The sequence below is a fragment of the Phyllobates terribilis genome, unplaced genomic scaffold, assembly GCF_046119375.1.
Source record: "Phyllobates terribilis strain yellow unplaced genomic scaffold, ASM4611937v1 Scaffold_5__5_contigs__length_657084704, whole genome shotgun sequence".
Classification (NCBI taxonomy): domain Eukaryota; kingdom Metazoa; phylum Chordata; class Amphibia; order Anura; family Dendrobatidae; genus Phyllobates; species Phyllobates terribilis.
Genome location: NW_027362765.1, coordinates 30,132,710 through 30,160,125, shown reverse-complemented (window position 1 = coordinate 30,160,125; position 27,416 = coordinate 30,132,710). Strand labels below are relative to the sequence as shown.

Here is a 27,416-nt window from a genome sequence, read left to right as displayed (position 1 = left end):
TCTCCTGCAATAAAAGAAAAATAATAAACCAACCTCATCCTTACCTTTCCATGGTTCCCACGACAGCTTCAGCTCTGCTACATCGAGATGACTGGCTGGACCGCAGCAGAACGCTGCCATCCAGTCTGTCATCCCGCAGACACTGAGAAGCGCAGGCATGCTTGCGCTCCTCACTGTCTCGCTGTGACGGCATCCAGATGAGCCGAGGTCATGTCCAATGAACTCGGCTCACCTCATGCACGTCACTGACAGCGTGGGAAAATTCTCACGCTGAAGTGCTGAGTGCAGGAGAATTCTCCCACGCTGTCAGTGATGTGCATGAGGTGAGCTCATGTCCAATGAACTCAGCTCACCTCCTGCACGTCACTGACAGCGTGGGAAAATTCTCCTGCAATCAGCGCTTCAGCGTGAGAATTTTCCCACGCTGTCAGTGACGTGCATGAGGTGAGCCGAGTTCATTGGACATGAACTCGGCTCATCTGGATGTCGTCACAGAGAGACGCTGAGCAGCGCAAGCAAGCCTGCGCTTCTCAGTGTCTGCGGGATGACAGGCTGGATGGCAGCGTTCTGCTGCGGTCCAGCCTGTCATCTCGATGTAGCAGAGCTGAAGCTGTCGTGGGAACCATGGAAAGGTAAGGATGAGGTTGCTTTATTATTTTTCTTTTATTGCAGGAGATCGTTGGCTTCAGCTGGAATGGGCGTGATGGTAAGTATGGTTTAATTTAGAACAATAAAGGATTGTGTCTTTATTTCAATTAAAGGACTTTATTCTGGGTGTTTGTGTTTTTTTTAACTTTGACTATGGGGTTAGTAATGGGGGTGTCTTATAGACGCCTCTCCATTACTAACCTGGGCTTGATGTCAGCTGGCATTATAAGCTGACATCAACCCCAACCCTATTACCCCCTGCCACCGCACCAGGGCAGCGTGGAAGAGAGAGGCTAAGTGCCAGAATTGGCGCATCCTATGAATGCGCCATTTCTGGGGCGGCTGACGGCTGGTGTTTCTAGCCTGGGAGGGGGCCAATATTCATGGCTCCCTTCCTGGGCTATTAATATCAGCCCCCAGCTGTCTGCCTAGCCTTTGCTAGCTATTAAATTAGGGGGGACCCCACGTCATTTTTTTTGGGGGGTCCCCCATTTTAATAGCTAGTAAAGGCTATGTATTCAGCTGGGGGCTGATATTAGTAGCCTGGGAAGCTCCGTGGGTATTACCCCCTTCCCAGGCTTCAAACATCTGCCCCAGCCGTCTGCTTAACCTCCGCTAGAGCCTAAAATTAAGGGGAACCCCACGCCAATTTTTTTAATAATAAATCCTTTATTTTAATACTAAATGACAAGTACAGTAACCAACACTATCACTGTACTTATTATATATGTGACTGACATGTTTCTATCTATCTAATCTATGTGTGAAGCTCTATTCTTTCTGTTCTAAATTGTCGGGTACAGATGCTGAATTGCCGGCCGGCTTTTTTAAAGAGACGGTGCATGAAAACACTAATATTTTTTTTAATAAATCCTTTACACTAAATGACAAGTGCAGTAACCAACACTGTCACTGTGCTTCTTATATGTGTGACTGACATGTTTCTATCTATCTAATCTATGTGTGATGCTCTATTCCTTCTTGTCTAAATTGTTGGGTACCGGTGTATGCCGCTGCTGAATTTGCCGGCCGGCTTTTTTAAAGAGAGTGTCTTCTGAGCAGTTTGTCAGCTTTTGGACACCTTTGCAGGTGTTTTCTATGTGTTTCTATGTGTTTTTGTTTGCCTGCCATTGGTTTTAACGGTGTTCGACGGTGTTCTAAGGTGTTCGACGAACAGTTCGACGAACAGTTCCTCGAACATCCCGGTGTTCGACGAACCGAACCTAACCCGAACACTACGGGGGTGGCTCAACACTAGCTATAAGGGTTAAAAGTTGACCAGCGATTTCTCATTTTTCCAACAAAATTTACAAAAACATTTTTTTAGGGACCACATCATATTTGAAGTCACTTTGAGGGGTCTTTATGATAGAAAATACCCAAAAGTGACACCATTCTAAAAACTGCACCCCTCAAGGTGCTCAAAACCACATTAAAGAACTTTATTAACCCTTCAGGTGCTTCACAGGAATTTTTGGAATGTGGAAGAAAAAAATTAACATTTAACTTTTTTCACAAAAATGTTACTTTAGACCCAATTTTTTTTATTTTCACAGGGGTAACATGAAAAAATGGACCCCAAATTTTTTTGTGCAATTTCTCTTGAGCGTGCTGATACCCCATATGTGAGGGAAAACCACTGTTTGGGCGCACGGCAGGGTTCGGAAGGGAAGGAGCGCCATTAGACTTTTTGAATGTAAAATTTGTCTGAATAATTAGCAGACGCTATGTTGCGTTTGGAGAGCTCCTGATGTGCCTAAACAGTGGAAACCCCCCACAAGTGACACCATTTTGGAAACTAGACCCCTTAGGGAACTTATCTAGATGTGTGGTGAGCACCTTGAACCCCAAGGTGCTTCACAGAAGTTTATAATATTGAGCTGTAAAAATAAAATTTTCACATTTTTCCCACAAAACCGTTTTTCATCCCTTAATTTTGCATTATCATAAGGGTAATAGGATAAATTGCACCATGAAATTTGTTATGCAATTTCTCCTGAACACGCTGATACCCCATATGTGGAGGCAAATTACTGTTTGGGCACATGGCAGGGTTTGAAAGGGAAGGAGCGCCATTTGACTTTTTGAATGTAAAATTTGTTTGAATAATTAGCGGACGCCATGTCACATTTGGGGAGCCCCTAATGTGCCTAAACAGTGGAAACCCCCCACAAGTGCCACCATTTTGGAAACTAGACCCCTTAGGGAACTTATCTAGATGTGTGGTGAGCACCTTGCACCCCCAGATGCTTTACAGAAGTTTATAATATTGAGCCGTAAAAATAAAATTTTCACATTTTTCCCTCAAAAATTGTTTTTCATTCCCTAATTTTGTATTATCATAAGGGTAACAGGATAAATTGCACCATGAAATTTGTTGTGCAATTTCTCCTGAACACGCCGATACCCCATATGTGGAGGCAAATTACTGTTTGGGCACATGGCAGGGTTTGAAAGGGAAGGAGCGCCATTTGACTTTTTGAATGTAAAATTTGTTTGAATAATTAGCGGACGCCATGTCACATTTGGGGAGCCCCTAATGTGCCTAAACAGTGGTAACTCCCCACAAGTGCCACCATTTTGGAAACTATACCCCTTAGGGAACTTATCTAGATGTGTGGTGAGCACCTTGCACCCCCAGCTGCTTCACAGAAGTTTATAATATTGAGCCGTAAAAATAAAATTTTCACATTTTTCCCATAAAAAATGTTTTTCATTCCCTAATTTTGAATTATCATAAGGGTAACAGGATAAATTGCACCATGAAATTTGTTGTACAATTTCTCCTGAGTACGCCGATACCCCATATGTGGGGGAAAACCACTGCTTTGGTGTACGGCAGGGTTCGGAAGAGAAAGAAGCGCTATGTTGACTGGGATAGGCAGCAGACACCATGTCACATTTGAAGAGTCGCTGACATGCCAAAACAGCAGAAACCCCCACAAGTGACCCCATTTTGTAAACTACACCTCTCAAGGAATTCATCTAGGGAACTAGTGAGCATTTTTTAATTTTTTAATTTATACCATTGGGCAGTGAAAAAAGCATAATTATATTTTTACCACAAAAAAATGTTTTACCCTCAGATTTTACATTTTCACACAGGGCAATGGGTAAAAATGGTGCCGAAATGTGTCACGCAATTTCTTCTAAAAGTGTTAATACCCCATATGTGGCTGTATTGTACCACTTAGCCATACGGTGAGATTTGAGGGGGAAGGAGTGCTATTTGACAATTGGAGAACAAATTATTGTAGAATAGGCATTTGGATTTGGGAGCACAAAATTTTCTGAATTTCTTTTGGGGGGCAAGGACCATTTTGCTTTTCCAGAGCCTTTCTGCTACCAGTAACTTGGAAGTCCCTTATATTTTTAACAGATGACAGACCTGAGTGGAGACTAGCTTTTTTTGAGGACTGAGTTGAAGCTTTTATTGGGAACATTTTACGTAACATTTATCCGGCGCTCTAGGCTGAGCACTTACATCGGGGTTTCCATCTAAATTTCCAAGTGATGTAATTCAGATGAAACCCCTGCAGGATCCATTCACTATAATGAGGCAGCAGAGTTACTCTGGACTCCGTCTGGCCTCTGTTTAGTGGTGTCCTTTTTTTCAGAAGTGCACAAAACTGTGGCCAACCGCACTTTTATGCACGCCTAAAACAAATGACACCGTGGGATCCCAGGCTAGACGGCGTCCACAGTGGCCTATATCTGCCTCATTACAGGGAATCTTCCATCATGGGTTCTGGCTGAATCACGTATTTCAGAGATTTTCACGGAAACTCTGGTGTAAGTGCTCAGCGCAGAGCACAGGATAAATGTGAGCAGAGCCTTACTGGGATCTTTGGGAGACATAATAAACAAATCAGTAGCAGGTGAATAATATTTGTTTTATTTATTTTTTATGCCGTTCCTAGTGTGATATAACTGATTAGATTACTTTATTCTTCGGGTCGGTGCGATTACAGAGATACCAGATTTATATCGGGTTTTTATGACTGACAGCTGTCACACACTAAAATACGCTTTTTTTGCAAAATCTAGTTTTTGCATCACCATATTTTGAGAGCTATAATTTTTCCATATTTCGGCCGATAGAGTCATGTGACGGCTTGTTTTTTGCGGGACGAGTTGACATTTTTATTGGAACCATTTTTGGGTACATGACATTTTTTGATCGCTTTCTATTCCGTTTTTTGGGAGGTAAAGTTAACAAAAACAAACACTTCAGGAATTGTTTTTTGAGTTTTTTTTTATGCCGTTCTGCGTGTGGTAAAAGTGATCAGGCAGCGTTATTCTTCGGGTCAGTACGTTTACAGCGATACTACACTTACTGTATTTTTTTATGTTTTGGCGCTTTTACACAATAAAACAATTTTATAGAAAAAAAAATATTTTTTTTGCATTGCTTTACTCTGAGCGCTATAACTTTTTTATTTTTCGGCTGATGGAGCTGTATGGCGGCTTTTTTTTGCGGAACAAGATGAAGTTTTCAGTGGTACCATTTTTATTTCTATTCTGCTTTTTGATCGCATTTATTTCCACTTTTTGTTTGGCGATATGATGAAAAAGCATATTTTTTTGCTCCGTTTTTTATTTATTTTTATTACGGTGTGCACAGAAGGAGTTAATTAGTGTGACAGTTTTATAGCTCGGGTTGTTTCGGACGCGGCGATACCAAATATGTGTACTTTTTTTGGTTTTGTAATAATATACGGATTTATTGGTTTAATATTTAATTTATTTATTTTTATTTATTTTGTGATTTTTTTTTTTAATAGTTTAAAAACTTTTTTTTTACTTTTTTTACATTTTTACTTAGTCCCTGTATGGGACATTAACTTTTATTTTTCTGATCACTGATCTCATGTAATTTAATAGAGATATATTACATTACATGAGATCTTCACTGACTGTTTCAGTCAGTTTCCTGTCTGGCATCAGCTACATACAGGCTGAAGCCAGACAGGAAGGACACCATATATGGCAGAGCTGGAGGCGGTCATGTGACCTCCAGCTGCCATAGCAACCCCAGGTCCTCAAACGAAACGGAGGTCTTCGGAGGTAAGTAAGACGACCCCCTCTCTTCCTGCTGTCTCCTATATGCCGCGATCACTATAGATTGCAGCATATAGAAGACAGCAAAGGGTTAACATCACTGGGACCTGATCTAATCAGGTCCCGATGATGTACCCTGTCAGAGCTAACGCTCTGCACCGGAATCGCAGTGCTTGCAGGACCCTGGGGGTCCTGAGCACTGCGAGACCACCCACCGTTTTTAAACGTCGGCGCTGCACAGAGCCCAGGCAGCGCGGACGTTTATCTACAGTGGGCGGTCGGGAACCGGTTAAATAAAAAGGACCTATACAAGTTTGGTATCTGCGTAATGAGCTGGATAATTATAATGGCCGATCAGTTTTAGCATTTAGTGAACATGGTAAAACAAACAATTGTGGACACCATACCCACAGTGAAACATGGTGTTGGCAGAAGGATGTCAAATTATGTATACAAAAAAATGTCACAAGGAGATCTGTCTGTCCCATGCAAATATAATCTGCCACCCTTGCTTCTCTAAGTGTAACTGGGTTTCTTCTGCTTAACATGTAACCTCTGATTCTGAGTGAATAATAATCAAGTAGCATCTAAGTGAATTACCGTATTTTTCGAACTATAAGACGCACCGGACCATAAGACGCACCTAGGTTTTAGAGGAGGAAAATAAAAAAATAAAAATTTAAGCAAAACATGTGGTAATGATGCACTTTTAAGGGGGAGGGGGTCTTCTGCTGACACTGGTATAGGGGTAATGTCCCCCAATTCTGACAATATCCCCCATCTTGGTATATATGCCCCCCCCCTTCCTTTTATACGTGGTCCCCATCCCCATCCTGGTATGCCTGGCATCCCTCCATCCTGGTATGCATGGCACCCCTCATCCTTAACCTGGTATGCATGCCACCCCTCATACCTATCCTGATATGCATGCACCCCTCATCCCTGTCCTAGTATGCATGGTACCCCTCATCCCTGTCCTGGTATGCATGGCACCCCTCATCCCTGTCCTGGTATGCATGGCACCCCTCATCCCTGTCCTGGTATGCATGGCACCCCTAATCCCTATCCTGGTATGCATGGCACCCCTAATCCCTGTCCTGGTATGCATGGCACCCCTCATCCCTGTCCTGGTATACATGGCACCCCTAATCCCTATCCTGGTATGCATGGCACCCCTCATCCCTGTCCTGGTATGCATGGCACCCCTCATCCCGGTCCTGGTATGCATGGCACCCCTCATCCCTGTCCTGGTATGCATGGCACCCCTAATCCCTATCCTGGTATGCATAGCACCCCTAATCCCTGTCCTCGTATGCTTGGCACCCCTAATCCGTCTCCTGGTATGCATGGCACCCCTAATCTCTGTCCTGGTATGCATGGCACCCCTAATCCCTATCCTGGTATGCATGGCACCCCTCATCCTTACCCTGGTATGTATGGCCCCCTCATCCTTATCCTAATATACATGGTCCCCCTAATCCCCATCATGCTGCAAAAATAAACACTCCTACTCACCTTTCTTCTCTTCTCCAGCGCTGAGTCCTGTCTGCCTGCACTGATCTCTCCATGTGAGCCGCGCATGGCATTACTGCCATGCGCGGCTCACAAGGAGAGATCAGCTGCCGGAAGTCACTGCTCCCCAGCCTACACTGTCCCCGCTGCTAAAGAAAATTAATATTCATGCTCCTTAATAGCGGCACACAGCGGAGCCGCGCTGCGGCAGCTGCTGCCGGCTATCTCCTGTGCCTGCTCATTAAACGGCATGAATATTCACCCCCTCCCCACGCCCATGGGCGTGGAGAGAGGTTGAATATTCATGCCCTTTAACAGCGGGCACAGGAGATAGCCGGCAGCAGCAGGAGCCGCAGCGTGGCTACACTGTGTGCCGCTATTAAGGAGCATGAATATTAATTTTCTTTAGCAGCGGGGACAGTGTAGGCTGCAGTAGGCGGCTGCTGCCTCCTGTGCCCCGCTCCTCCACCGATACCGCTCCCCCCACACCACACATAAATATACACCCACCAACATTCGGACTATAAGACGCACCCCCCATTTTCCTCCAAAATTTTGGAGGAAAAAAGTGCGTCTTATAGTCTGAAAAATACGGTACCTTTAAGTTTTGTTTCCTAATTTTAATGTTTATTAATGGTTATGTCATGAAAGCTAAAGACTATATGGCAGTAGTTGAGAAAAATTTTACTTTTTGAGTCCTGAAATTGAGATAATTAGATATTATAGGTGTTTTTTTAACCTGTGCCTGTCAAGCGACCTGCGCCTTAACTTGGGAGTGCCAGATGTGCTCCTGACAGAGGGTTAAAAAGGACAGGGGTTGCTTCAATGATGTGCTGAGACTTCTGCGCAGAATTGGACACATCAAAGTATTGAGACAGAGCATCTGCTTTGACATTTTTTCTCCATAAGACAGAAGTGTAATTTGAGGTGAAAATGAGTGAAGAAGAGCGCCCACCTGGCTTTACAAGTATTCAACTGCTGGGTGGACTGCAGGAAGGTCAGATCCTTATCGTTCGTGTAAATTATCAATGGAGAGCTGGCACCCTCCAGTAGATGTCGCCATTCCTTGAGCGCCATCTCAATGGCCAGAAGCTCACGATCCCCAATGGTATCATTCCTCATGGTTGGTAAAAACAGTTAGGAGAAAAAAAAAACAAGAGACAGACTTCCCGGATCGAGTTATTTGCAGGAGAACTGCCCCTGCACCGATAGACTAGGCATCTATCTCTGAGAGAAACTGTTTGCTGCGATCGGGCTGAAGAAGCACCGAAGCACTCGCAAAGGCCTCTTTCAAATGCTGGAAGGCTGACATGGCCGACTCAGGCCAGCCTCTGGCATTACCCGCTTTCTTGGTTAAGGCAGAGACAAGTGCCATAAGGGATGAAAAGTGCAGAATAAATTGTCAGTAGAAGTTGGTGAAACCCATGAAGCACTGGATGACACAAGGCCAGGAGTGAACGGCAGAAATCTTCGCTGGATCCGTCTCGAAAGCTTGGTTGGAAATAATGTAGCCGACGAAGGTCAAGGATATTTTTTCAAAGACACATTTGGACAACTTGGCAAACAAATTGTTCTCCTGGAGACGCTGCAGAACTTGATGGATGTGTGTCCTGTGGTTAGGTATATCAGGGAGAATATCAGCATATTGTCCAAATACACAACCAACCATGGAAACATAGAGGAGATCCAGGAAGATGTCATTAAAGAACTCTTGAAACACAGCAGGTGCATTACACAGACCAAAAGGCATGACAAGATGCCCGTAGTGGCAGTCATAGGTATTAAAGGCCATTTTCCATTTGTTGCTCTTATGGATACAAATCTAAGTTGTAAAAGCCTTGCTGATCCAATTTGATGAAGATCTTAGCTCAACGGATTTTTCCAAGGCAGGGAGTACTTGTTATTTATAGTTATTTTGTTAAGACCTGGATAGTCTATACAGGGGCGTAGGGAACAATCCTTCTCGGCCATAAAGTACAAGCCAGCTCCGCCAGGAGAAAAGGACTTACGGATGAATTTGAGTCGCCCAGGAGGATAGGGGGGAAAACTCGGTGCCCAGGCCTTGACCTTCTGTGGGATGTCACAGCGGTCGGCTCCCGGGCCCGTACCATGGGGTCACTATTTAAAAAGGGGTTTGTTACTTGAAGGGATGAATAACAGTTTTGTCTCGTGACACCACCTGTGGCATGCGGCCAAAAATGAGCAGGCCCTCTGGAGCAGATGTTAGGGCAGCTGGGTTGGTGCGGCTCTCCACAGGCAGAGCTCAGCTCCAGGGCAGTGCAGATGTAAATGGTGATGCTGGGCGTTGTAGTGCAGGAGCAATGGCGCAGCAGCGATAACTGACAGAGACAGTGGGGTGCAGTCGTCCGAGTTTACTCACAGTTGTTAAGTTCCTCAGGTTGCACTGTACAGGTGACAGCCTCCCACGTCGCGCTGCGTTCACCAGACAGGGGTTCAGCACTCCCTCAAGTATCTCAAGAGCACTTAACGGGACCCCTTTCTGTATGTTCCTTTCTTAGCCGACTTCCCGCGCTGGATCTCTCCCTCCTGCCCTGCCCCCCGCCAAACAAAGTCCCAATCTGGTACCTTGGGATCCCTCTGGGCAACTTGGAGTTCCCGGATCTTACTGGGTGAACTTTTCGGCGACTTTGATGCGGATGTGGCGACTGCACCTTGAAAGTGCAGAAGCCTCTGGTTTTCTAGCTGAGACATAAAGTAACTCAGCTAGTCCAGGGACCGGTTCCCTTCTTACGGCCTGATCCCTCCACCGCCTGCCAGATTCGGGAGTACGGGTGCCGTCCTGCACTCACCGTACCCCCTGGGATCCCTTCAGTTCCTGGTGCTTTTCTCCTGCTCCCACTCCTCTCTCAGTCTTGGGCATGACAGGCTAAGCCCGCCTCCCGAGCAGAGCCCCTGCAGAGCCTCGGCTCCTCTCGTCCTCTCACCCCCCCTACTTTAAAGATGGCTCCCCTTTATATACACCTCCTCTTCAAGTGCTCCCCTGGTCTGCGTCCTCCACCCACACCCACTACATGGTTCTCCCTCACTTTGGTTCCCCCCACTCCAGCCAGGGTTGGGGCCAGCAGAAAGCAGTGCATCTTGCCCTTCCAGCCGGTCTGGAGTAGTGTAGTGTTGGGTGCAGGTGTTAGGGTCCCGGGCAGCACTCCATCCTTACCTGAGAGAATGAGATGCCACACCTCTGGGTGAGGTGCAGTACCTCTGTGGCGACTGAACCCTCAGGGGCGCCACAAATCCCTTGACTAAATTCTCTTCAATGTACTCTGACATGGCCCGAATCTTAGATAGAGATAGGGGATACATCCGGGCCTGGAGTGGTTAAGTACCTGGTAGAAGGTCAACGAGAAAGTCATATAAGATTTGTGGGGTGGCAGGATCTCAGCCTTTTTTTTTTTCACAGAAGAAGTCCACCAAACCATGATAATGGATGGGTAGTGAAGCAAGGTTCGAAGGCACGGGTGGAGTCTTGGGTGTGACCTGAGCTAGGCAGTTGGAAGCACAATACGATCCTCAATGAAGAACCTGACTTGGGGACCAGTCAATAACTGGCGTGTGTAGACACAGCAAAGGAAGGGCTAGGAGAACAGAATTCCCAGATCTGGGTAGCACGCTGATGGAAATCTTTTCAGCATGCAGGACTCCAAACCACAGCGTGACTGGCAGAGTGATGAATCGAATAAGCTCTACCAGGAGCTATCCTTCAATGTAAGCAATAGATGGGGTGATCCAGTTTTTGTGTAGGGAGCTGAAGTCGATTGACCAGATCCAGATGAATGAAGTTACCTGAGAAGCCAGAATCCAGGTGGGCAACTGCAGAGATTAACCTCACCTGCCAGGAAAGGGTAACTTTGGTCAGTAGCTCTGATAAAGAACTCCATGAGCGTTCAAAACGCGTATTGCTGTATCTATTATGGATTGTAATAATTTTTAAGCTGCTTTGGAAATAAATTTAGAATTTTTTATGAAGCTGGATTTTTTCTTCAGTCATTTTCTCTACTTGCCAAGTGGTCCCTTGGAATCATTGCTTCGGGCACCATTAGCCCGGATAAGCTGGTACTACCTCTTTTTCTTATATAATTGGACCTCTTAAGGCTCCCATAAACATTGGACTGAAGTCGATGAAACCGCTGATTTCAGGGGCAATTGACCTCCAACCATATGATGTCAGAGGAGAGAAGGATCTGGCATGCTGAATTTCACCAGCTGATCTGTTTGCTCTCCGTGGAGATAATCATCTGCCAACAACTTGCTCATAGAGATCACAGGAAAGCTCGGCCGAGTAGAACAGTTGTGTGTGGGGAAACCGGAAGACATAAACATCAGCAGAATGACTGTTCGACCAACAGTAATCTCATGTGTATGGTGCCATTCGTATTACTCTGACAGGCAGGGATAATACACTGCACTACAGTAGTACAGTTCATCACTGGAGCAATCAGAGGCTTGTATGTTGTACTGTTGCACCAATTAGGATTGTGGAAAAAAGCTTTTAAGAGAAAATATCAAGAGTGAAAGAGAACATTCTTCATTCTTGATGAAGACATCTTCTATATATCTGAGGTAACTGAAAGACAACATCCATTATTTTATTTGAGGCTGAAAGAGGCAGAGAGCCTTCTCCATTATATCTGGGGCACAGAGAGGGGGAGTCCCGTGTTCCCCATCAACACATCCCAATATATCGCCATGACAGCCGGAGCCTAACAATGGAGTCCTAGAACGATGTCATTAAATTATCAAGAGAAAACAAACAAGATAAAATACAGCGACATTCACTAAAGAGATGAGACGTTCTACTTCTGGAATAATCTGTCCCCAGAATGTCTCCATTACAATGTACAGCTCATACCGCAGATAACAACCCCTCATACATCTATATGAGACTGGGGAACTGATCCAGGAGGTCGGTGCTGTGTCTGTATCAGGAATGGGGGAAGGGAGATTTATTAGGAGGTGGGTGGGTGGTGCCATATTGTGGGGGGAAACTAGTACTATCATAATTAGTGATGAGCGGAAGTGCTTGTTACTAGAGTTTGCATCGGGTGCTCGGGTATATACCGAGTATCGTGGGTGCTCAAGTGAAATGTTTGAGCCCTGCATGTTTTGCAGTCCTTGGACAGCCAAAAAAACATGCATGGATTGCCTGCCATACATGGGCAATACCCACATGTTTTTTTTTCTGCCTAGAGATCCTGACCCCATAGCCCTAGTGCTTTCTGCATGAGCAGAGATAGCTATAACTACAGAATACAAGATGGCAACTTGGATCTAAATTGCCTAAATGGTCATCGAGTTGCTTCACATACTGTACATCCTAAAGAACCGGAGGGCAGAGCAGCGTGTGAATTACCTACAAGAGGGAAAGTGTGCTGAAAAAGAAAAGATCCCAGAGTGAGTAGTATAAGGCTATGTGCCCACGTTGCATTTATGAAGCAGAAAATTTCTGTTGCATAAATGCAAGTCCTCTCCCGGAAAAACGCATGCGGAATTCCGCACGCGTTTATCGCGCATTTTTCGCGCGTTTATCACGCGTTTTCCACATGCGGAATTGCCTTGCATTTTTTATGCATTGGACAAAGGCAATTCCGCTTGCGGAAACGCAAAATTAAATGACATGCTGCGGATTTTTGAACGCGGCATAAACGCTGCGGAAAAATCCGCAGCATGTGCATAGAACTTGCGGAATCCCATTGGGGACCATGGGGTGCGGATATACATGCGTTTTTCAAGCGTTTACGCTGCGGAAATTCCGCAGCATATACGCTTGAAAAATGCTACGTGGGCACACAGCCTAAGGGTATGTGCACACGATGCAGAAATGCTCAGGATTTTTTCCTGACCATTTCTGCATCTCCCTGGCAGGAAAAAATGCATGTGGATTGCACATGCGGATTGTACATGCGGTTTCCTGCCAGGGACATGCGGAAATAAAGCGGTCTTCACTTTCATTTCCGCATGCGGGTTGACAAGCGTTTCCCAAGCGATTTTAGCATCACTTGGAAAGTGCTTGTCAACTTCACACTATATAAATCCATGCAAACGGCATGGATTTATATAGTGTGTGAATGTCAAAAAATAAATATATACTTTACCCTCTGATGGCCCCCGGTGTCCTGCTTCGCTCGGTCCCGGCTACCGGCAGTGAAGACTGAAGGATCTGCCGACGTCAGCGTCACGTGACCCGTCACATGACTCTGACGTCAGCGAAGGTCCTTCTTCATTCAACCGCGAAGTGCGGGGAACCAAGCAGGAGCGCTGCGCCTGCCGTCAGAAGGTAAGTATATATATATTTTTTATTTTATTCTTTTTTTTTTAATGGCACCTGGGTCTGGATGAGAGTCCTCTCATCCACACCCGGGTACCATCCGCACATTAGACCACATGAAAAGCGCATCAACATATACAGTGATGCGGATTCCATGCGGTCTAATGCCAGTCAATGGCGCCAAAAATGCAGCGTTTCCGCAAAATTAATTGACATGCTGCGGATATTTGAGCGCAGCGTTTACGCTGTGGAAAAATCCGCATCATGGGCACAGCACATGCGGATTTCAATTGGGGAACATTGCTGCCCTTCTACCATGCGTTTTTCATGCGTTTCCGCAACTGCAAAAAAGCCGCGGAAACGCATGAAAAACGCATCGTGTGAACTCAGCCTAAGGCTATGTGCCCACGATGCAGAAATGCTCAGGAATTTTTCCTGAGCGTTACTGCATCTCCCTGGCAGAAAAAACGCATGCAGATTGTACATGGTTTTCCTGCCAGGGACATGCGGAAATGAAGCGTTATTCACTGGCATTTCCGCATGCGGATTGACAAGCGCTTTCCAAGCGATTAGCATCACTTGGAAAGTGCTTGTGACAACTAGGTCACACTATATAAATCCATGCAAACGGCATGGATTTATATAGTGCGACCCGATAGAGTGGTTAAAAATAAAAAAATAAATGTATACTTACCCTCCGATGGCCCCCGGTGTTCTGCTCACTCCGTTCTCCCTTGCCGGCAGCGGTGGATTGAAAGACCTGCCGACGTCAGCGCCGCGTGACCCGTCACATGACTCTGACGTCAGCGCAGGTCCTTCATTCCATCGCGAAGTGCCGGGAAGCAAGGAGGAGCACAGCGCGTGCCGTCAGAAGGCAAGTATACATTTATTTTTTATTTTATTCTTTTTTTACAGATTTTTTAATGGTACCTGGGTGTGGAGGAGACTCTCCTCTCCTCTACACCCGGGTACCATCCGCACATTAGAACGCGCCAATTATGCAAGTACAGATGCAGTCTTGCGGAATTGGCGCGTTCTAATGCAAGTCAATGGTGGCGAAAACGCAGCACTTCCGCAAAATAATTGGTAGTACTGCGTTTTTTTCCGCAATGATAATCCGCAGCGGAACTTTCCGCAGCATGTGCACAGCACATGCGGATTATCATTGAGGAACATTGCAGCCCTTCTACCATGCGTTTTTAATGCGTTTCCGCAGCTGCAAAAACGCTGCAGAAACGCATTAAAAACGCATCGTGGGCACACAGCCTCAACCACAAAATATAGTATAAAAGTACTGATAGATAATATGCCACCTACTTCCTAGAAAGCAACAGAGGTGCAGAAAAAATTACGGAAACAGTAAATAGAAAACCCTTAGCTGGAATTTCCCTGACTTGCTTTAACAACAGAATGTCTGATACATCCATATGAAAACAATCACCAGCAGGAAATGCCAACAAGGAGGTTGGGGGGAGAATATAAAGCTGCACCTGAAAGGTGATAGGGCAGACTAATAAGTAACTGAAAACACTTGCCACCCTAAAGAGACTGGAGAAAGGGTTACAGCAACAAAACATGAGGGAAAAGGTGTGTCTGCAGTGGCTCGGCAGACAGAGAAGCCGACAACCAAACACAGACTCAAGGGTTTGAACCCAGGAGCATGACAGTATGGAACAGAGCGATGTGTGCTCAATATCTATATAGAGGAGCTGTGTGTGTATGGAACGGTGCCACATGTGCACAATATGTATATAGCTTAGCCGTGTGTGTACTGTATGTATAAAGCGGAGCAGGATTGCCAAGTTGACTTTTATTTTTTATCTGGACAGCTTATCAAAAAAATAACGGACAGACAATATTTTTTACGGACAACCAGAATAAACAATTATGATAAGTGATCCATGTCTACAGCCCATAATTCTGATATAAGACATCAGCTGCGGTCACTGTAAACTGATGATAATTATAGTCAAAATAATCTGTAAGTTTCTTCAGTATAAAAACAAACACGCCTGTCTTTTTTTTTATGGACGGGGGAAGAAAGTACTGTTTTTACTGACTGTCCAGAAATTTCTAGATAATCAGCAACCCTGTAGCTGTGCTAAGTGTGCATGCTGAGTACAGAGCGGGATCGTGTGTGCAGGAGGTGAACGGAGCTGGGCCACTATAAAACCACCTAATTAGTCTAAAATGAAGACACCTCCCATTGAACATCTCCTACTTACGAATAATCATCCCAGTCGTCCCACTAAGGTTTGGCTCTGGAGTTGACACTCTAAGGTCTCATGTACACGACCATATTTTTGGTACTAGTGCTATCCTGTAAAAAAAACTCGGACCAATGTTATTCAATGGGGCAGAGCAGATGAAAGATTTTTTCACTGACCAAATCTGTATGTGAAACAAATCACAGCATACACGATTTTACTCCGGAAATCGGATGAGACTCACCCATTCAAGTCTATGGGTGCATAAAAAAAAATCGAATCCCGCACTGAGCCACAGTATAGCATCCTGTTATTACCGATACATTGCAGTTCTGTACCATGGGAAACTGTAAATGGTTTTGTAAATGATTAATAGCTGCTGAGTAGAAAAACGGATTGTATATGGACTACACATTGATGACAAGGAATAAAAATCATCCCACGTTTCTGGAAGAAAATCGGGACTTTTTTTGCTCTGTCGTGTGGCCCCGGCCTTACGGGAGCCTTCAGTGACGCCCTCAGTTTTCACAATCACACTTAGCACACAGATCATTAAGAACAAGACAGAATTTATTAATTGTAGCTTGATGACACTAACCGTCACAAGGATTAATTACTACAGAGAAAAAAAAAGATAGTTTTTGAAAATTTTGCAATTTCATACCACACAAAATAGGTAAAAAATAACATTTGCCATACGTCTAGTTTATATCAGCATCAGTTTTTAAAAGCCCTTTTAATTTTTAAAGCTTTTACAAGGGTTAAATTTCAGCAGGAATTTTTCATTTATTTTTTAGAAAATTTACAAAATGTATTATTTTTACAGACCTTTTCACTTTTGAAGTGACTTTGAGGAACCCCCCAAAAAATACCAATTTTCAAACTGCACCCCACATGGTATGCAAACCTGCTTTTAGGACATTTTCTAACCCTTCACTTCACAGGCATTAATGCAAAGTGAAATGGAAAACTATGGGCCCAATTAATCATTTGCAATTTATTGAAGTCACATTTTTTTGTCTTGGGATATTCCCTGAATATTTCTGTTCAAAATTTATCAGAATTGCACAAGCAATTCAAGAATTTGGAGTAAAATAGTTTAGAATGTTGGGATATGAAAATAAAAAAAAGTTTTTTTCACATCAATATGCCCAAAACTTTTCATTTTCTCAAGAGTAGCAGGAGATATTGGAGACCACAATTTCTCCAGGAGCCAATACCCAATATGTGGCCAGAAACTATTGTTTGTGCACGCAGTATGGTTCAGAAGGGAGGTATCTCTATTTGCTTTTTGGTGTGCAAATTTGGCTGGAATAATTTCCAGGTGCCAGAACAGCAGAAAACCCCCAAAGTGACCCTGTTTCAGAAACAACATTCCTCTAGTAATTAATCTAGGAGTGTGGGGAGCATTTTGAACCCATAATTGCGTCTTAAATTTTTATAATGCTGGGTCGTGGAAATTAAAAATTAAGTTTTTCTTCTCACTAAAATAAGGCCCAAATTTTTCAATTTCACAAAGGGTAAAAATTGAACAATTTGTAAAAAAGTTTCTCCCAAAAGTTAAGGTCAGAAATTATTGTTTGTGCACATGGCAGGGTTCGAATGGGAAGATTCACTATTTTGCTTTAAAAGCAGTAATTTGGCAGTCCTAGATTGTGAGGGGCCAACTGAAAAGCTCCCGAAGTGTGTGATCAGCAGTCAACCCCCAAAGGTGACCCCATTCCAGAAACTATACCCGTCAGGGAATTCATCTAAGGGTGTAATGGCCATTTTTATCCTACAGCTATTTCACTGATGTCTTTCCCATTTGGCTGTGTGAGAATGATATATTCCATCTGTTACAGTAATAAGTAGTGTCACGTCCTCCCTTGCTTATCCTGGTGACTGGGGGGATCCACTACAAGACCACCTAGTCTGTCTAATGAGATTACACCCCAATGTACATCTCACACTCAGGAATAACTGCACACACTGCCCTCACTAAGGTTTGGTTCAGGAGCGACCACTCTTCTCCCTCCACCTCCATTTTATTTCAGGTTCCCTGAGATAGAGACGCCTCCATTTTCTGTGAAGTATAAGGAAAGATAAGAGACACCTCAATTTTACCTGAGGTACACCAAAAGAGAGAAAGCAAAGCCTCCATTTTATCTGTAAGGGGTTAATGCCCCCTGCCCCCAGTAATTGGTAATCTCCACATACCTCCACCTGCATAGCCGCCACCACATATATGGCTGTTCTGTGCGCACAGGACCTGTCATGAGGTCACAGTCATGTGATCAGTCACATGGAGGGGGAGGAGTCAGTGTGAACTGTGCAGCTCCTGTACACTGATATCCAGAGTGAAGAGGCTACATGGAAGTTTCTCCTCAGTCAGTCACGCTCGGATTTGAAGCTCGAATCCTTGCCCTGCATATTTGGCGCCTGTTACACAGCTATTAAACATGTAAAGATTGCCTGCCAGTCACTCTAATGCTGTAGCCATCTTGGTAGTGGCATTATTGTGATTGGTTGGCCATATGACATCATCGGGTGTTATAAAAGGACAGGCGCTGCCATGCTCAGCACACTGGCGCCATTGCACAGCTCAGGGACAGTTCTTATTGGAGGGAGAGAGTGCTTGTCCAAGGCTGTCTGTGCATAGTTTCATGAATTAGAGTCCTGTATTGTTGATAGCACTGGTGCTGATGTTGAACCATCACATTAACAGTCCTTGTAAGGGCTAATCTTGTCCTTTGCTGTTTGTACCAGATGCATTCTACATTTAGCCTAGGGAGGGACAGTTGCAGGAGCAGGGAAAGTGCCTCAACACTGTCTCTGGGCAGGGATTAGGGCTTTGCAGTCTGTTGCTAAATATATACTGTAACTGCAGCAGTTCACCTCATTCTTTTTTTTGGGGGGGGTGAAAAAATTTACTACATTGTTATCCATAGAGTATTACGTGCTTTGGGGTACATTTCGGTGGTATATAACACTACAAAAAAAGCGTTTACAATTTTTTTCTGGATTCAATTACTCATCCATAGAGTATTGCATGCTTTGTGGTAAATTTTGGTAATATATACACTACAAAAAAAAGCGTTGAAAAAAATTTCTGGATTCAATTACTCACTTATAGAGTATTACATGCTCTGTGGTTCATTTCGGTGGTATATAACACACCAAAAAAGGGTTGAAATTTTTTTCTGGATTCAATTACTCATTCAAACACTTTTACATGCTTTGTGTTTCATTACACTGGTATTACACTAAAAAAATACTTTAACTGCTGCAAGTGACCAATTTGTTTCTTTTGTTAAAAATAAACTTGGTTTCAAGAGACCTGGTAATTAGAAAATGCATAAGGTGTGCGGTACAAGATGGGCAAGTGGAAGTGCTGGTGATGGTGCACGCAGACGCTGAGGACATGGGACAGGTGCGACTACACCTGTTGCTGGAGCACAAGAAACACGCCCATCCACAACACATAGGTTCCTGTCCCACTTTGCAGGGAGGTAAGGTACACCACTTCTAAAGCCAGAGCAGTGCGAACAGGTGGTCGGTTGGATAGCAAATAATTCTTCCAGCATGCTTGGCAGCACCACCCAGTCTTCCACACGGTCCAGTCTCACTAGTCATCAGTCTGGATCACTTAAGGCTATGTGCCCACGATGCAGAAATGAAGCAGAAAATTTCTGCAGCATTTCTGCATCTCCCTGGCAGAAAAAACGCATGCAGATTGTGCATGCATTTTTCCTGCAGAATACATGCGGATCCACATGCGGATTCACATGCGTTTCCGCATGCAGATTGACAAGCGCTTTCCAGGCGATAGCATCACTTGGAAAGTGCTTGACAACTAGGTCACACTGTATAAATCCATGCAAACAGCATGGATTTATACAGTGTGAACCGTAAAAATAAAATAAAATAAAGCTATACTCACCCCCGATGCTCCGGCGTGGCTGCAGCGCTCGTTCCTGTCTGGTTCCCGGCTGCCGGCATATCGCGAGACACAGCGGTGAAGGGTCTGCGGTCACATGACTGTGACGTCACAGAAGGTCCTTCAGCGATGCCGGCATGCAGAGAAGCCTTCGGAAAGGTGAGTATAAACTTTATTTATTATTTTATTCTTTTTTTACAGGTACAATGGTACCCAGGTCTGGATGAGAGTCTTCTCTCCTCCAGACTTGGGTACCATCCGCACATTGAAACGGATATAGAATCCGCTTGTCAAATGTACAGACGCGCATTCTATGCGTCTCACTGCAAGTCAATGGCGGCCATTCCGCTGCGCTTCCGCAAAATTAAATGACATGCTGCGGATTTTTGTGCGCAGCATGTGCATAGAACATGCGGAATCCCCTTGGGGACCATGGGGTGCGGATTACCTAGCGTTTCACAAGCGTTTACGCTGCGGAAATTCCGCAGCATAAACGCTTGAAAATCGCTACGTGGGCACCCAGCCTTATACTCACCCTGTGAGTCTCAGGAGACTAGTGATCGCACACTAGGACACTCCTAGAAGCACTTTACAACATAATTTCTTGATTGTGTCCTCTCAACCTGCATGCTCCAAGAGGGAGAGGAGGACATGCTATTTAGTGATGCACAAAACTTCGAGCAGCCACGGCCACAAGAAGATGAGACATCGTTGCCGCTAAATCTTGTTAAGTCATGAAGTCAGGAGGATCAGGGTGCGGCAGTGGAAGACGAGGTGGTGGATGTCGAACTCACCGACCCAACCTGGGAAGCTGACATACAGAGTGAGGCTGGCAGCACCGAAACAGGCAGGAAAATGCAGTGAGGTTGTTAGAACCCTCCTGTTAGTTTCTGCTATCTTGTGTTTTGCGGTCACGTGACCAGCTGCCTATATATTCCAGCTCCCCCCTTCTGGCTTTGCTGGACTGCAGTGTTTTCTAGACTGTCTTTCTAGCCAGGTGCTTTGGTGCCTATCTCTGTCAGTTCGCTTGGTCCTCTGGGACCTCTAGTACTTTTTGTCAGTTTTTCGTTTTGATCTGCAACAACTTCTGTTAGGAGGTGTCCCGTTTTTGTCCCAGTCCTTAGTTCTTTTAGGGACCCCTCCCTTTATTCTATAGGTCTCCGTTCAGACTAGCCGAGGACGAAGGCGGGTCTGTTCACAAGGAACAGGCAGCCCGCTACATCGTAGGGATTCAGCTTAGTCTTACTGTAGGGACAGCTTTCCCTATCTTTCCTTAGTTTATGTTGCAGATCATAACAGAGGTGACCAAAGGAAGAAGGCGGGCAACTGTTCTGCAGACCACCAACACTCGTGAATTTCTCTGTCAAAGAGTTAAGTGTTCCCCAGTCTGTGACTTTTTTAAAGAGAGTTCTGAGACAAAAAAATATGGTCATTTGCAACCTGTGCCATGCCAAGATCGGCAGGGGGCTGACCACTAAGAGCCTAAACACAACCAGCATGATCAGGCACATGTCATCTTAGCACCCGACTCTGAGCTGAATGCCTGGGTCCACAATTGGTGCCAGTGGGTGACACCACTGCCTCTTCCCCTGTGCTAGGTGCTTCAAAATCACCTGTCCATGACACTGGCGCATATGCCTCCCACCCTGCACCTGTCGTTGCACATTCTGACACACTATCATCAGGCACTTCCAAATCGATGTAGCATAGCATTCAGCTGTCCCTACCCTAGGCCTTAGAATGAAAGAGAAAGTTTCCAGCCACTCATCCACGGGCCCAAAAGCTAAACAAGCATGTTGACAAGGAGGATTTCTGCCGACGCATGGTAGCAGCCGTCCCTCAGTACACGGTTCCCAGCCGCCATAATTTCTCCTGGTGTGGCGTACCTGCCTTGTACCAGCATGTGTCCCCAGGAACATCACCTGTGCCCTTACCAACGCGGTTACTGGGATCGTCCACTTAACAACCGACATGTGGACAAGCGCTTGTGGCCAGGGACGCTACATTTTCCTGACGGCACACTGGCCACATTGTGGAGGCCGGGGCCAAGTACCACCCTGGCACAGCACATGTGCTGCCGATGATTGCTGGCCCTAATTCTATCAGGGTTTCCTCTACCTCACCAGTTCCTGCACGCCCTCCTGCTTATCCTCCATCTCCGATGTACTATCTTAGAGCATGTCGTCCTTATCAGCTGGAAGCTCTGCAGCACTGCCTCAGCGAAGTGGCAACAGGCACCGCTGAAGCTCATTTTTCCAGGAGGCAAACCGCACACCCCAGCAGAGTTATTGGAAGGAATAACAGATCATTCAGATCTGTGTCTCTCACCGCTGAACCTACAATCAGACATGGTTGTGTGTGATAATGGCCATAACCTGGTGGTGGCTGTGAAGCTTGGCAAGCTCACACACATACCATGATTGGCAGGGCCGGCTCCAGGTTTTTGTGGGTCCTGGGCGAAAGAGTCTCTGTGGGCCCCTTTAACACATACCACGATTCATGATGCAAAGATACCGCAAAGAAATATATATATAGTACAATGCCAAAGATTTCACTTCTTACATTACATGACCGATATCTATTGTAAATTCCACAATAGCTCAGAAACCGGCGAATCGCTCCATACAGAATACTGGCCCCCATAAAATGCAGCATACAGAATACTGGCCACCATATAACGCTCCATACAGGATACTGGCCCCCATATAATGCTCCATACAGGATACTGGCCCCATATAACGCTCAATGCAGAATACTGGCCCCCATATAACGCTCAATAGGGATACTTGTCCCCATATAACGCTCCATACAGGATACTGGTCCCCATATAACGCTCCATACAGTATACTGGTTCCCATATAACGATCCATACAGGATACTGGCCCCCATATAACGCTCCATCCAGGATAACGGCCCCCATATAACGCTCCATACAGAATACTGGCCCCCATATAACGCTACATGCAGGCTGTTCCCCCCACATAATGCCCCACACAAGCTGTTCCCCCCTTATAATGCCCCATGCAGGCTGTTCCCCCCATATAATGCCCCATGCAGGATGTCACTGCCCCTTATAATGCCCCATGCATTATGTTTACCCCCCCTTATAATGCCCCATGCAGGATGTAACCCTCCCTTATAATGCCCCATGCAGAATGTCACCCCCCCTTATAATGCCCCATGCATTATGCCACCCCTACTTATAATGCCCCATGCAGGCTGTTCCCCCCATATAATGCCCCATGCAGGATGTCACCCCCCTTATAATGCCCCATGCAGGATGTCACTTCCCCCCTTATAATGCCCCATACACGATGTCACTTCCCCTCCCTTATAATGCCCCATGCAGGATGTCACCCCCCCCTTATAATGCCCCACGCAGGATGTCACTTCCCCCCCTTATAATGTCCTATGCAGGATGTCACCCCCCCTCCCTTATAATGCCCCATGCAGGATGTCACACACACCCCCCTCCCTTATAATGAGCCCCCATTATATTTTTTAATGTATGCCTCCATACATTAAAAAAAAAAAATCAAATACTCACCTCACCAGCGTCTTCTTGCTCTACGCTGCCTGTGATGGCTCAGGAGAGAGCGCGGTGTAAAGACGTCACCGCGCCCTCTGACCTGAGACGTTACAGTGCAGCAGCCACAGAAGAGACTGGAGCTGCTGCGGAGACACGGGTAGGGGTAAGTATTGTTTCGCCAGCTGCCGGGTGTAACGGGTCTGGGAGGCGGAACCTCTGAGCTACTATACAAGGGGGCGGTCCTTGTAAGGGAGCGGGTGGCGACCAGGGAAGACGGGCAGGCAGTCACAGCAGGTGACCGGGACAGTCTCTGAGTGAACGGGCTGGAGGTCACGGCAAGTGACCGGGGCAGTCTCTGGATGAACGGGCAGGAGGTCACGGCAAGTGACCGGGGCAGTCTCTGGATGAACGGGCAGGAGGTCACGGCAAGTGACCGGGGCAGTCTCTGGATGAACGGGCAGGAGGTCACGGCAAGTGACCGGGGCAGTCTCTGGATGAACGGGCAGGAGGTCACGGCAAGTGACCGGGGCAGTCTCTGGGTAAAGGGTTGGTCACAGCATGTGACGGCGGAGCCTCCAGGAAGACCAACAGACAGACGGCAGATGAGCGCTCCCAGGTGAGCGGGCAGAAGTCACTGGACAGGCGGGTGGTCACAGCACGTGACGGCAGAGCCTCCAGGTAGGCTAGCAGACAGGCAGCAGATGAGCGCTCCCAGGTGAGCGGGCAGGAGTCACTGGACAGGCAGGTGGTCACTGCACGTGACGGCGGAGCCTCCAGGTAGGCTAGCAGGCAGGTAGCAGATGTGCGCTCCCAGGTGAGCGGGCAAGCTGGTCCATAGACAGACTGACAGGAGTTGGAAGGCAGACCGTCGGACCTCAGGCAAGCAGGCAGGTAGCTGATGTGCGCTCCCAGGTGAGCGGGCAAGCTGGTCCTTAGACAGACTGACAGGAGTTGTAAGGCAGACCGTCGGACCTCAGGCTAGCAGGCAGGTAGCAGAATATCAGGCAGGAATAAGACAGCAAGCTGGCAGGAATCTGGCAGGTATCTGGCAGGTAACTGGCAACGGGACCTGAGAGCTGAAGCAGAGTAGTGAACAGTGCAACAACATTGCTCGGGCACCTCCATTTTGGAGGAGGTGCCTTATATATGGTGAAGTCCTCCGGCCATTGGCCGGGGACTCCTTAGGACGGCGCGCGCGGCCCCTTTAAGAGGGAGGGAGAGCGCGCGCGCCCTAAGCACAGTGGCCGGGAAGGAGCGCGCGCTGCCAGCAGAGCGGGAGGAGGACGCCGGGCACGGAGCAGAGAGGTGAGGGGAACAGCGTCCCTGCCTAGCAGAGGGCAGGGACGCCGGCGCTACAGTACCCCCCCCTTTAGGCCCCCCCTTTTTTAGGCCAGACAGAAATTTAGCAAGGATGAGCGGGGCATGGATGTTCTCCCGGGGCTCCCACGTTCTCTCCTCAGGACCAAACCCCTTCCAATCTACTAGAAAAAAGGTCTTTCCTCTTACCCTTTTGGTGGCAAGAATGTTCTCTACCTCAAACTCGTCCTCAGCAGAAACCGGAGCAGGAGGCGTACCTGTAGACTTGGAAAAAGAGTTAAGTACCACAGGTTTGAGGAGAGATACATGGAAGGAGTTAGGGATCCGTAAGTTGGCCGGGAGTTTCAATTTATAGGCCACCGGGTTGATCTGACTGATGACCTCCAGAGGACCGATGAACCGAGGCCCTAACTTGTAAGAAGGTATCTTGAGTCGGACATATTTAGATGAGAGCCAGACTTTATCTCCAGGACGAAATTGTGGAGGATCCAGGCGTTTTTTGTCAGCGTGTCTTTTCATCCGTTCGGACGACTGAAGGAGTGCGGATCGGGTACTCTCCCAAATGGAGGAAAATTTGCTAACAAGAGATTCCGCAGCCGGGTTGTCCACAGAGGTGGAGACAGGAAAAGGAATCCGAGGATGCTGACCGAAGACTTCAAAAAATGGGGATTTGGAGGAGGATTCGCTCTCGTGATTGTTATAAGAGAACTCGGCCCATGGTAGGAGATCCACCCAGTCTGAATGATGGGCATTAACGAAGTGCCGGAGGTAACTGGTCAGGTTCTGATTGATCCGCTCCACTTGACCATTGGACTGTGGGTGGTAAGCGGAAGAGAAGTCCAGGGTGACGTCTAGCAGTTTACAAGTGGCTCTCCAGAAGCGTGAGGTGAACTGTACCCCACGATCCGACACGATGTGGAGGGGCAGGCCATGAAGACAAAAGATGTGACGAATAAAGTCTTTAGCTAGCTCGGGTGCAGACGGGAGGCCTGGCAGGGGAACGAAATGAGCCATCTTGGAGAAGCGGTCAGTGACCACCCAAATGACCGTACAACCGGCAGAGACTGGGAGGTCAGTTATAAAGTCCATTGCTATATGCTGCCAGGGGGCAGCAGGTACAGAAAGCGGAAGGAGGCGACCGGCTGGCAGATGTCTCGGAACCTTGTTGCGGGCGCAGGATACACAGGCAGAAACAAAGTCTATTACGTCCTTGTGCAGGGTAGGCCACCAGTAGTGCCGGGTAATAAGCTGGAGGGTCTTTTTCTGACCGGCGTGGCCAGCCAGTTTAGACGAGTGACCCCAGTGAAGGATCTTCTCCCGATCAGGTACTGATACGAACGTCTTTCCGGGAGGGAGACGATTTAGACTCACGGGAGCCACCTGCATTACTCTGGCGGGATCGATGATGTGTTTCGGATCTTCCTCGAGATCAGACACCAGAAAGGATCGAGACAAGGCGTCCGCCTTGACGTTTTTGTCAGCCGGGCGAAAATGAAGAACAAAATCAAAGCGAGCAAAAAACAAGGACCACCGGGCTTGGCGCGGGTTAAGTCTCTGGGCATGCTGGAGGTAAGCCAAGTTCTTGTGGTCAGTCTAAATTATTACCGGGTGAAGAGCCCCCTCGAGCAGGTAACGCCACTCCTCCAATGCCAGTTTGATGGCCAATAACTCTCGGTCTCCTATGGAATAATTGCGCTCTGAGGAGGAGAAGAGTTTAGAGAAGAAGCCGCAAGTTACCATCCTCCCGGAAGATGATTTTTGAGTAAGTACCGCTCCGGCTCCAGAGGAGGAGGCGTCAACTTCCAGGAAGAACTGCTTGTTGCCGTCCGGGCGATGCAGCACCGGGGCGGAAGAGAAGGCCTGTTTTAAGGAAAGAAAGGCCTCCTCTGCATCGGGCGGCCACTCTTTGGGATTAGTACCCTTACGGGTGAGCGCGGAAATTGGGGCAGTCCGGGAAGAGAAGTGCGGTATGAAGAGGCGGTAGTAGTTGGCGAAGCCCAGGAACCGCTGAATGGCCCTCAACCCCTCCGGTCGAGGCCATTTCTCGATGGCAGACAGTTTCTCTGGATCCATTCGTAGGCCGGTCTGAGAAATAATGTAGCCCAAAAACGGAAGCGAGGTCTGCTCAAAGAGGCACTTCTCGTATTTAGCGAAGAGGTGATTCTGCCTGAGCCTGAGCAGGACCTGACGAACGTCCCTCCGGTGAGTCTGGAGATCCGGAGAGAAGACCAAGATGTCGTCCAGGTACACCACTACGCAGGAGTAGAGAAGGTCCCGGAAGATGTCATTGACCAACTCTTGAAAGACGGCAGGAGCGTTACAGAGACCAAAGGGCATTACCAGATATTCATAGTGACCGTCCCGGGTGTTGAATGCCGTCTTCCATTCATCCCCCTGACGGATACGAACCAGGTTGTACGCCCCACGGAGGTCCAGTTTGGTGAAGATTCTAGCCCCCCTCAGACGATCAAATAACTCCGGAATGAGCGGAAGGGGGTACCTATTCTTCACCGTGATCTGGTTAAGGCCTCTATAGTCTATACAGGGACGGAGAGAGCCGTCCTTCTTTTTGACGAAAAAGAAGCCTGCTCCCGCCGGGGAGGTAGATTTCCAGATGAATCCCCTGGCCAGATTCTCCTCAATATATTCGGACATCGACCGGGTCTCAGCAGCGGATAATGGATAAATACGCCCACGGGGAGGAGTAGTACCGGGTAAAAGGTCGATAGAGCAGTCGTATGGTCTATGAGGGGGTAGTGTCTCTGCCTCCTTTTTATTAAAGACATCAGCATAAGACCAATAAGGAATCGGAAGTCCAGGTAGATTAGCTGGGGTAGGAGAAGGACGGACAGGATGGACGGGAACCAGACAGGTCTTATGGCAGTCCTGTCCCCAGCGAAGGACTTCTCCGGTCTGCCAGTCAAGCACGGGTGCATGTCT

At 46.9% G+C, this 27,416-nt stretch overlaps 1 protein-coding gene across 2 annotated transcripts in view; it reads right to left on the bottom strand.

Annotated features, from left to right (window-relative positions):
* The window catches only part of LOC141271824 (oocyte zinc finger protein XlCOF7.1-like), a 225,150-nt gene that overhangs the window by 78,911 nt on the left and 118,823 nt on the right, over window positions 1-27,416 (bottom strand). Inside the window, exon 1 of one of the 2 annotated variants that reach the window (XM_073681993.1) lies at window positions 17,911-18,017. The exons of the other annotated variant lie outside the window; for it this stretch is intronic. The gene's annotated coding sequence lies outside the window, so the exon portion shown is untranslated. Of the gene's footprint in view, window positions 1-17,910; window positions 18,018-27,416 lie in introns of those variants that run through there. 2 annotated transcript variants of the gene reach the window in all.